Raw genomic sequence first — 12,565 nt, 5'->3', positions numbered from 1 at the left:
TATCTCTTTTAGAACTCTGGTATATAATCCATCTGTTCCAGGGGACTTGTCAGATTTTAATCCCTCAGGTTTCTCCAAAAGTTTTTCTCAATTGATATGAATATCCTTAATTTCCTCACTCTTTTTAAGCCCCAGATAACTGCCTATTTCTGGGATGGAACTTGTGTCTTCAACTGTGAAGACAAGCACAAAATATTAGTTCAATTCCCCTGCTATTTCCCCATTCCTCATGATGATTTCACCTGCCTTTACCTCGAAGGAACCAACGTCAGCTTCAGCTACTCTCTTGCTTTTTATGTAAAAGCTCCGACCATCTGTTTTTATATTGCTGGTTAGCTTATTCTCACATTTTATTCCCACATCCGATGAAAGAACATGAACAATGTCTTCAACCAGCCCTATCAGTATGACGTGCTATTTCCTGCTCCCTAATGTTTTTATCCAGCATCCATTTATATATATCTGGTTATACACATCATTTTTCTGTGTGCTAGCGAATTCCACATTCTTACCACTCTGTGTAAATTCATTTCTTGGAGTTATTAGTGAGTATGATGTATTCATTACCTTCCTCACAAATACAGACATCTTCTCTGCCCTGTCATATTCTTTCATAATCTTGAGCACCTCTATCAGGTCACCCCTCAGCCTTCTCTTGACTGGGGAAAAGAATCCCAGACTTTTCAATCTTTCCTCATAGTTATAACCTTTTGTGCTCCGGTATCATTCTTGTAAATCGTTTGTGTACTTCTGCTCGTATCTCTCTGTGTAATATGGAGACCAGCACTCTGCACAGCACTGCAGATTTGGTCCAATCAAGGTCGATGGAAACCAGAACTGTACACAGGGCTCCAAATGCGCACTAGGTAAGGTATTTGGATGTAAGAACTGTCCCCAGCACTTCAGATGTCGTCTACACAGGCATATAGAACTGAGAATTGTGCACAGTGCTCCAGGTGTGGTCTGACAGAGGTACGTGTTGAAGAGCCGTTCTATGAACCATTATTCAGGTGTGGGCACAGACAGTGTGTGTTGCCTGTCTGGAGGTTGTGGGGAGTTAGAACATGGGCGTTCTGCCACTCGAACGGGCACTGAACAGATGCAGATCCGCATCCGATCAGCCAGGGCTGCTCTTCACGGAATGCTGGGTTAAATGCACCCGTTTGAAGGGAGACGTGTGAGGGTTTTTGTCAAGGCGGCCAATGACTCTGAACCGCTGTGTCCCATCACCAGCTGCACAGAAATACACCGCCTCGTCCGTGGCGTTCACACTCTCGATCGTCAGAGTGGATTTCTTATTGTTCAGAGTCCTGGTAATAACAAACCCGCTCTTAAATCCATCTTCATACTGAGGTTCACCTGCTGTATAGGTAAACCCGATTAACAGGAATCCTCCGCCGGGGGACTGACGATACCAGTACATGTAGTTGCGAACTGTTCCTTTCTGCAGACAGTTAATTTCCACGGGTCCTGGTTGTTTAACAGCCAGTGACTGAGGCCATTGATGTATCACATCACCCCGGCAAACACCTAGAAAGAGAAATTAGAGTGAATGAACTAGTATCGATGGAGTTACAATTGAGACGATGGACGTCGGTGTTGCACCAAATTAACGACGGAAATTCGGTCTGTGTCCTAATTTCCTGCAAGCACCTGGATCTTTACAACTGTAAAATAGAATCGTGGAATCCACAAGTTTGCAAGTGGGTGCAAACATTAAAGAGTTAACATCATATTAATAACACTTGTCTTCCCGAACTAGGGGACAGATGAATGAGTTCACTGTCTGATATGAAATAATCGATTACTGATTTCACAAGTCACCGCCGCTCAGTTTTTGTAGAGATTATTAATCATCCCTTTCAGTTAAACAAATGTAGAAGATTGATTGGGACAGAATTTTAACCTACTCAGCGCCAGAAGGGAAATAGCAAAGACGATGAAACTGAAAGACATGTTTGCTGTGGATCTGAGAGACTTTCTGCTGGTTACTCTGGGTTTTAAGGGAGGGAGAGAGATGAGGTGTAGGCAGAGCGGATCGTCATCAGAGGAAGTTATCTCAAGGCAATGATCCCCGCCCCTACCTTTAAGTTGTCCCCCATTCTTTTGTTTGCTTCCTTCCGCCCCTTTCCACTTGTTTCTTCTCTCCATTTCCCTCCTTCCTCCCCACTTTCTACTCTGCTGCCAATATCTTCACTCTCTTCCCTTTGTGAGCTTGCTTTCATGCTGAATCGAGGGAAATTTTGAAGGTAGCGAGGTGTTGGAGAGGGTAGGTGAAAAAAGCAAGGAGCGGTGCAACAATAGCTGCTTTGGGTGACTCCAGAGCTTATGGCGCACAACAGGGGATTATTAACATCCTTTTGCAAATTAAAATCAGTAGTGGAGGAAGAGAAGGTGGATAGTTCGATGGCAGTGGCGGCGGCTCATATAACATCACTGTAAAGTGGAAATCTAACTGCATTTAGCCTTTAAAGTGAAAAGATTGCGGAAGCAGAGGAATTGACTCATTGATCAGCGGCGCCAAAGCCTGTGGTGGCGCGAAATATAGTGGAGCCACTGCGCCGACCAGTGGCAGCATGGTGCAACTGCAACAAGCTGTGTTTGTTACTTTCCCAGTGAAACCCATGCTGTGGGCTTCTTCAAGTCAATTCCCGAAATTCATCCTCCTTCTCAGTGTTTCATCCTCTCCTGCAGAGGATTATTACCCGCAGAATTAACGATACAAATTCAGTCTTTGTCCTAATTTCCTGCCAGTATCTGTACAGATGTAAAGCAGAAGAGTGAAATCTACATGAGCAAAAGTGGGTGTAGATGTTATATGGTTAACAGTATATTCTTCACACTTTTGTTGCCAAAAAAGGGGGAACAGATTAATGAGTTCACTGTCTTATATTCAATAATTGATTGCTGATTTCACAAGTCACCGCCGCACAGTCTTGTTGAGATCATTAATCAGTTGATCAAATGTAGAACAGTGATTGTGACAGAATTTAAACATACTCAGCGACAGAAGGAAAATAGCAAACGTCGATGAAATTGAATGGCATGTTTGCGGCGGAATTAAGACACTTTCTGCTGGTTGCTCTGGGTTTAAGGGAGCGAAGCTGAGGGAGGAAACATTATTTGGATTAGCATCCTTGAAAGTTGATAAATCACCAGGGCCGGATGAAATGAATCCGAAGCTGCAAAAAGAAGCAAGAGAAGAAATAGCAGAGGGTCTGACCATCTTTTTGCAGTCCTCACAGGTGTGGTGCCGGAGGATTGGAGAATTGTTAATGTTGTGCCTCCGTTTAAAAAGGGAGAGAAGGATAGACTGACTAATTACAGGCCAGTCAGTCTGACCTCAGTAGTGAGAAAATTATTGCAATCTATTCTGGGAGACAGGAAAAACTGTCACTTAGAAAGGCATGGGTTAATCAAGGATAGACAGCATAGATTTGTTAAGGGACGATCTTGTTTTATCAACTTGATCTAATTTTTTGAAGAAGTAACAAGGAAGATAGATGAGGGTAGTGCAGTTGACGTGGTCTACATGGATTTTAGCAAGGCTTTTGAAAAGGCTGCACATGGCAGACTGGTTCAAAAAAAACAAAATCCCATGGGATCAAGGGAAATGCAGCAAGGTGGATACAAAATTGGCTTAGTGGCAGGAAACAAAGGGTAATTGTTGATGGGTGTTTTAGCGACTGGAGGGCTGTTCCCAGTGGCGTTCCACAGGGCTCAGCACTGGATTCCCTGCTTTTTGTGGTATGTATTAACGATTTGGATGTAAATGTAGGGGGGCATTTTCAAGATGTATGCAGACAACACAAGGATTAGCCGTGTGGTAGATCGCGAGGTGGATAGCTGTAGGCTGCAGGAAGATATTGATGGTCTTGTCAGATGGGCAGAAGAGTGGCAAATGGAATCCAACTTGGAGAGGTGTGAGGTGATGCATTTGGGGAGGTCAAACAAGGCAAAGGAACATACGATTAATGGGAAAATACTGAGAAGTGTAGAGGAAGTGAGGGAACTTGGAGTGAATGTCTCCAGATTACTGAAGGTAGCAGGACAGGTCGATAAGTTGGTTAAGAAGGCATATGGAATCCGTTCCTTTATTAGCTGAGGTATGGAATACACGAACAGGGAGGTTATGCTGGAACTGTATACATCATTGGTTAGGCCACAACTTGAGTACTGTGTGCAGTACTGGTCACCTCAATGCAGAAAGAATGTAATTGCACTGGAGAGGGTACAGAGGGGATTTACGAGGATGTTGCCAGAACTGGAAAATGCAGCTGTGCGGAAAGATTGGATAGGCTGGGGTTGTTCTCCTTGGAACAGAGAAAGCTGAGGGGAGGTCTGTTAGAAATGTAAAAAATATTGAAGGGGCCTGGATAGAGTGGAGGTGAAAGGTCTATTCATCTTGGCAGAGAGATCAGTGACGAGGGGGAAGAGATTTTATGTGATTGTTAGAAGAATTGGAGGGGAGAAAAGGAAAACCTTAGAAGTGGTGGGGGTCAGGTACTCGCTGCCTGAAAGGGTAGTTGAGGCAGACACTCTCAACTCATTCAAAGGAGTCTGGATATGCACCTCAAGTGCCGTAATCTGCAGGGCTATGGACCAAATGCTGGAAGGTGTGATTTGAATAGGTGGATTGTTTTTCAGCCGCCACAGACACGATGGGCCAATTGGCCTCTTGCTGTGCCTTAAACTTTCTACGATTCTATTGGAGTGATAGAGTGTATGTGAAAGTGCCAAGGAATGAGAGAGAGACATAGTGCGAGACAGAGTCAGAGAGGATGATATGGTGAAAAACAGTTAGAGTAAAAGAGAGGCAGTGATAGAGATAGATGGAGAAAGGGAGAAAAAGATCTCTGTCTATTTATCTATACAGCTATCTATCTATCTCTGTAGCTATCTGTCTATCTTTCTCTCTATCTATATATCTGCATGGCTGTGTGTCTGTCTGTCTATCTGTGTCAATTTGTCTCTCTATCTGTATGAATCCGTCTGTCTGTCTTCATATCTACCTATCTGCATATCTGTCTGTCTATCTAACAATCTATTTGACTATTTGTCTATCTATCTGTCTGCCTATCTGTCTGTCTATCTATCAATCTGTCTACCCATCTGTCTTTCTATCTATCTGTCTGACTGTCTGTCTGTCTATCTATCTGTCTGTCTATCTATCTATCTATCTATCTATCTATCTATCTATCTATCTATCTATCGTCTGCCTGTCTGCCTTCCTAGCTATCTATCTGCCTGTCTCTGCTGCCTATTGCATGGTGCTGTACACCAATTGGCTTCCGTGTTTTAAGTACACTGCTCTCTGAAATGACCTAGCAAACTCTTCAGTTATCTACAAGGCAGCACACACCTTCTCCAGGGCAATTAGCGATGTTGAATAACTACTGGCCTTCTCAGAGGGACCCAGGTCCCCAGAATGAATAAAAAAAAATCAAAGCAAGAGAAGAAGTAGCAGAGGATCTGACTATCATTTTCCAGTTCTTAATTGGCTGTTAACTGTCTTGGGGCGTCTTGAAGTCGTGAAAGACCTGATATAACTTTTTTTCTTATTCCTTCATGGGACGTGAGTTTCTTTCACAAGGCCAGCAATTATTTCACAACACTGATTACCCTTGAGAAGGTGGTGGTGAGCTGCCTTCTTGAGCCATGGGGGGTAGGTACACCCACAGTGCTGTTGGGAAGGGAGTTCCCGGATTTTGACCCAGTGTCAGTGAAGAAACGGTGATATAGTTCCAAGTCAGGATGGTGTGTGACTTGGAGGGGAACTTGCAGGTGGTGGTGCCCCCATGTATTTGCTGCCCTTGTCCTTCTAGTTGGTACAGTTGGTTGGTTTGGAAGGTGCTGTCTAAGGACACTCGATGCTTTGCTGCAGTGCATCTTGTCGATGGTACACACTTCTGCCATGTGATAAAGGGAGTGAGTGTTGAAGGTAGTAGATGGGTTGCTGATCAAGAGGGCTGCTTTTTCCTGGATGGTGTTGAGCTTCCTGAGTGCAGTTGGAGCTGCACCCATCCAGGCAAGTGGAGAGTATTCCATCACACTCCTGACTTGTACCTTGTAGATGATTGATACTCTATCGATCACTTCACAATGGTGATGTTAACTTTCTGTCTTATTTAGATCATTAATTAACCTATTATTTAATCAAGTCTGAGACAGCGACAGTGATTTAGTTTTAACATACACAGTGCCAGAAATTAAACAGTGTAGACGAGGACTTTGAAATTTTGCAGGGGATCTGAGGCACATCTCTTTCTTTCCTTCTCTCTCTTCCTCGTACCTTCTGCTATTCCCTGTCATTCAGCCCTTGATGAAGGTTCAGGAATCCGGGAATCACCAGCTTGGAAAATGGCTGGTGTGGCAGGGAACCATTGTCACTGCTCCTGTCTGTCAGTCAGTTGTGTTGTTCACCCTGTTGGTTTTTGCACTGGCACTAAGGCAGTCTGCAGCGCTGTGCTCACTGGCTGCACAGTAATACACTGCCGCATCCGCAGCCTTAACCTTGAGGACCCTCAGGCTGCATCGTCTCTCCTTGGGCCTTAAAATCTTCACCTCCTCCTCAAATTTTCCTTCGTATGTGACTGGGATTCCATTAATAAAATGACCCATTAGGGTGAGCCCCTGCCCGGCATACTGCCGATACCACAGCATAACGCTCTTACTACTGTCATTCTGGTAACAGTTTAATTCTGCTGGTTCACCTCTCTTCCCCACCACCAGAGTTGGCCACTGGTGTATCACCTCTGCTAGAGTTTTGCCTTGAGAAATAAGGAGAATAGTTTAAAAAGTTTAGAACATATTGTGACATATGATAACCAACTATAACTATCCAAATAGATAAGTAGATAATACTAGATAACTATATAGGCAGACAATATATCGTTAAATGATATATTTGTAGATATATAGATAATACACAGATAGATATAGAGATTGTAAAATAATGTAGCAAGTGATATGAGACAGACAAATTAATCCAGAATTAGGGAAAACTTATCGGTTAAAGATAGGTATAGTAGCGTCACGAATATATAAGTAATTTTTATTCAGTCATAAATTTCATTAAGTAAATATTATTGACAGTGAAAGTAAAGTAAGTAGTTTAAGAAATGACAGAAAATCGACTGCAATGATGTTTTATCAATCTAGTTTGATAGAAGTTAGTAGTGAATGAAAACACAGCATGTATTTTAGCACAGGTATCTTTATGAACGATGAATACCTACATGGAAGAAGAGAACAGACGATTAGGAAGAGTTTGACTAACTGCATCCTGCAGACTGAGGGCTGAATCTGTTCATGAACCAATATCAGGCGGCTGAAGATAAAGCAGAGAGTGGAAATGACAGCACTGGAAGCAGGGTTTCCTTCTGACCCCTCACTTCTGGGTATGACAGAATAATAACACCCACTGGTCGGAAGGAGCTTGAATAAGGAAATGCTTCCCGTCTGTATCTGGCTCTCGTTGCTTGTGTCTGATTGGTGTTGCATTGGGTAGCTCTTTTCCCTGTGCTAAACGACAATTCAAGGGTTATGTTTTACATTGGGGTGAAATCTTAGATACTTTGAAAAGCGACAGTGTCATGAAGAAGTGGGTTAACTGTTTTGAACAGATGCTCAAACCGCCGTCAGGAGGCAGGTCTTCCAGTGAGAGACCTCTCTGGGGAGGTGTCTCACTTTTGCATTGTATGAATCATCGTGGACATGTACAATAGGGAGCTATGTGTAACTCTTGTCACATACCACCGACAGCTCATTCAACAGGACCATAAACCCATTTACCCCACCTCGGAATCTGTTCTTTACAGGTAGAGGCTGCCTGAACGAGAAGGATCTGAGCACATTGCTGCAGCATTTTTAATAATTCATAATGTATTGATGTACTCTGAGTCGAAGGAGAGCAAGAAGGTGAAACTATCAGTAAAATACAAATCATGATGCATCAATAATTAAACTGGTATGGTGTAAATAATGGTGTTAGATAGATGATAAACGTCAGATGTATGGTGGATGCATATTTAGAGAGGTGAGAGACGGAGAGATAAATCGATGACAAATATATATATAATCAAGGTAAATAGATAGATAAATAGTGCAAATAACCAAAAATGGACAGCGAGATAGATAGACAGATAGACAGATAGACAGATAGATAGATAGATAAATAGATAGATAGATAGATAGATAGATAGATAGATAGATAGATAGATAGTTAGATAGATAGTTAGATAGATAGATAGATAGATAGATAGATAGATAGATAGATAGATAGATAGATAGATAGATAGATAGATAGATAGATGGATGCAGAGACGCACAAAGCGACACAGAAACCTGCAGATAGTCAGAGAGACAGAAAGACACTGAGATAGACAGACGGGTTCATCTCCCACAAGTGCTTTCCTCCCCCTTTAGAGTTTTTGCTGAAATCTGGCACCTTTCTGAGTCACTGTGCAGACTCCAGGCACAGTAATACACGGCTGATTGATTCACCCACAGGCTGGTGGACTCCAGGGAAAAATGGGTGTTGCTGGGTCTCCTGGCGGTGAAACCGCCAACCTCTCTGGAGGGAATGACTGTTCCGGCAGAGGTGGAATAGAAAAGGTTCTCGGGCTCACGGTCCGGATGCCACGGGTACCAGTGGATATCGGAGCCAGCATCTGCCTTTGTGTAAATACACTGGATACTGACTGGAGAGCCTGGGGAATAGGATATGGAAGCGGGAATCTGTTGCATCAACACGGCCCCCACATCTGTAAAACAGAGAGAGAGAGAGAGAGAGATAAACCCAGGGACAATGTTTAAATTGACATCGGCCACGAAGAGGGGAGAGGCACGATGGGCTGAATGACCTGCTGTGTGCCCTAAATGTCCCGTGTTTCTTCGTAAGAAGGGAGAGGTGGGAGACGGGGAGCTGCAAAGAGAGAGAGAGACATAGAGTGAAAAAGAGTGAGAGAAAAGGAGAGAAGCAGAGACAGAGAGAGAGAGAGAGAGGGAAGCACAGACAGAGAGAGAAAAACAGCAACATTCTAGACATCGGCAACAGACATGAAGGAGCTAAGAGGACAGGGAGAGAGAGTAAGAGAGACAGAGAGACAGGGAGACTGGGAGGGACAGACATAGAGGAACATTTATTGTTAGACAGAGAGAAAGAGAGATAGAGAAAGGGATACAAAAAGAGAAAGAGAGCAGCTAAATTAATAATCACAGTGACGGTGCCTTGTAAGGGGGTAAACTCCCAATGGGGTCACACAGGGAAAGAGCAGTGAAGATGACTGACATCTCCCAGTCGAGGTCCACCTTACCCCTTAACACCAGCAACACAACGCAGAGGTGAGACACAGTCATCTCTGGAGGGAGACAGATCCATGTGTTCATTGTGTGAAATCACTGAGCTGGTTTATTGCAGAAAATCTCAATGTTCTGAGTGACATTTACTGTCTCCTCCTCCCCACTGTTTCATGTTCCCATTGGGGGGAGGGAGGGGGTGCAAATTCCTGATGGTTCATTGGCTCCCACATGTTGACATGTTGACAGGTCATTTCATGGGCTGAGCTAAGGAGGCCTCAGGCGAATCCGGGGTGCTCTGGTCACTATTAAAGACCAAACATGATGAAGTCCAACTGCGTTTTTTTTTTTGTGTGTCTGTGAAATAGTTGAGAAGTGAAACATTTCAGAAGCAGCCAAGTTGACCTGTGGAGCTGCTGTGGGTAAAGCTCACTCTGTCTGAGCATGTTCTGGGCAGCGGCTACAGTGGAGTAACACTGGCACCTAGTGGCTCCAGGTGCAACTGCAAGCACTGATTCTGCAGGCGTTTCATTGTCAGATACTGAACCTGTTTCAGTCATTAGTTATATTCTCCTACTCGACTCGTGTTGGCGCTTGTGGCACAGAACTAGATGGAAGTTAATGCAAAGATCCGCGCCATTCGGCCCGACAGTTCTCTGCTTCACTCAAGCCTCAACCAGTCAAATACATTTTGACGTGCAGTCACTGTTGTAATGGTAGGAAGGAGGCAGACAAGCTGCAAGATCAAGTGCAGGGTTATTCAGAAAGAACAGGGAGTGGGAGCAATTGGACAGGGAAGATGAAAATAAGGGATCATAAATGTAAGGTAGTCCTTAATAAATCCAATTGGGAATTCAGGAGGAGGTTCTTTAACCCAGGGAGCGGAGAGAATGTGGAATTACAGACCAAATGGAATGGGTTGAGGTCGAATAGAGACGATGCAGTTAAAGGGGAGCTGAATAAATACATGAGTGAGAAAGGAATAGAAGAATCTGTTGATAGGGTAAGATGAAGAAAGATGGGAGGAAGTCGCTCTTTCGAGCTGCCAGGCCAGGATCGATGGGCTGAATGGCCTGGATTTGACCTGCATGATACGATGACCCAATAAGACCCGTCAGCCTGCTGCCTTGTTTCGGGGCCAAGACAGTTTTATTTCACCCCCTTCTGCTAAACGGGAGTTATAGGGTTAAGTTCTTCACCGCACTGAACTCCAGTCATTGTGAAAATTCTTCACTGTCACTGGGTCAAAATCCTGAAACTCCCTTCCTAACAGCACTGTGGGTTTACCGACCCTACATGACTGCAGTGGTTCAAGAAGGCAGCTCAGCACCACCTTCTCAATTAGACGATTAGGGATGGACAATAAATGCTGACCACAACCAAAATCTCATGAATGAATTAAAAAAGAGAAAATAACCTCAGCAGGGGGGAAAAAACTCCAAAAAATACAACAACATGAAAAACCAAATTGAACAACAACTGAAGCAGGGAAGGAAACAAGTACAACAAAAACCTCAGCAGGGAAAACACCAACAAACACAACAACGACCTCAAAAGGAAAACAACGCCAACAAATTCAACAACATATCAGCAGGAGATTCAAACACCAACAAATTCAACAACAGATCAGCAGAAGATTCAAGCACTAACAAATTCAACAACCTCAGTCGGAGAAAAGCACCAGCAAATACAACAACAAATACAACAACAACTTCAGCAGCAGATCTATACCAACAAATGCAACAGCAACTACTGGCAGCCAATGGTAGAGAGCGGGGCGTGGTAGGAAGGTAGGAAGGTGTTGGACAAACCTGAATCACTTGCTTGAGTCTTCATGTGGCTTCTCACAAGACTCAACTCTCTTCTTTCCACTGATTTCCCAATTGCAGGATAAGCTTCCAGTGGAAGATGTATCTGTTACTGAGTCTCATGGTCTTATTTCAAAGTAAGGGATCTTTCTCACCTCCACCCCACACCCCCATTGTTTGTGTTAACAGCTCTCTTTCTTATTTTCTTTCTCTCTATCTTTCTCTCCTTCCTTCATTCTTCACATCCCAGATTGTCCCTGTTCACTGACCTTCTTCTCTCCCGGTCTCTTCCTTCAGGCGCGATCTCAGCGAGGGTCCGCCAGACTCCCACCGCCGTCTCCAGATTTCCTGGGGAGGGAGTGGGACTGGAGTGCCGTGTGGAGGGCCAGAGTAGCGGTTACATGTTCTGGTACAGACAGGACCTGGGGAAGGAGCTGCGGCTGATGTTTTACTCCGCAGTTACACCAAGTGTGAACTCAGAAGGGACGGTGGAGGGTTTCACTGCCAAACGACCGACTGGTTCCCAGTTCAACCTGGAGTCCTCCAGCCTGCAGGAGAATCGCTCGGCGCTGTATTTCTGTGCCTGGAGTCTGCACAGTGACTCAGAGAGATGGAGCAGTTCAACAAAAACACCAACAGAAACACCTGTTTCAGATAAAAGCCTGCAGCTCTGTATCCTGTTGGGTTTATCTACTGCAGTGTGAACATGTCTTCGACATGAAGAAGACACAGAAAGATGTTCAAGGATGATATCAGAACTGAGAGGTTATAATGATCAGGAAAAGACTGAATAGACTGGGGCTCTTTTCTCCAGAAAAGAGAAGGCTGAGGAGTGACCTGATAGAGCTCTTTAAGATTATGAAACGGGTTTTGATCACATTATTGTGGAGAAGATTTTTTCCATTTGCAGGTGAGACCAGAAAAAGGGGGAGGGGTCATCAATATAAGACAGTCACCAATAAATCCAATTTGGAATTCGGGAGAAACATCTTCACCCAGAGAGTGGGGAGAATGTGGAACTCATTACCACAGGCTGAGAGGAATAGGCAAGATGTATTTAAGCTTGGGGGGATGGGGAAGCTGCATCGGACATGAGGGAGAGAGGAACAGAAGGAGATGCGGCTGGGGGCGAGATGAAGAGGGCGTGGAACGATGTTCGTGTGGACCAAAAAGGCCTACATGGACGTGTCTGGCCGAATGGTCTGTTTCTGTGCTGTAAATTCCCTGCAGCTGGAGCGAGGAGCAGGAACACCAACACTGTGGGACTAGTCAGTGGAGCTGGGGAACTGACTCCTGGGTGAGGAGCAGCTTTTCTTTGTGATCCTCATCTAAACCTGTCACAATCTTGCACACCTCTATCAGGTCTCCACTCAATCTCATTTTCTCCAGGTTTTCCAACCTAACCTTGTAACTAAAATCCCCCATCCCTGGAACCATTCTGGTAAATCTCCTCTGCA

The sequence above is a fragment of the Heterodontus francisci genome, unplaced genomic scaffold (genome assembly GCF_036365525.1).
Source record: "Heterodontus francisci isolate sHetFra1 unplaced genomic scaffold, sHetFra1.hap1 HAP1_SCAFFOLD_398, whole genome shotgun sequence".
Taxonomy (NCBI): domain Eukaryota; kingdom Metazoa; phylum Chordata; class Chondrichthyes; order Heterodontiformes; family Heterodontidae; genus Heterodontus; species Heterodontus francisci.
The sequence above is the reverse complement of the archived record's forward strand: the minus strand, read 5'-3'. Positions refer to the sequence as shown.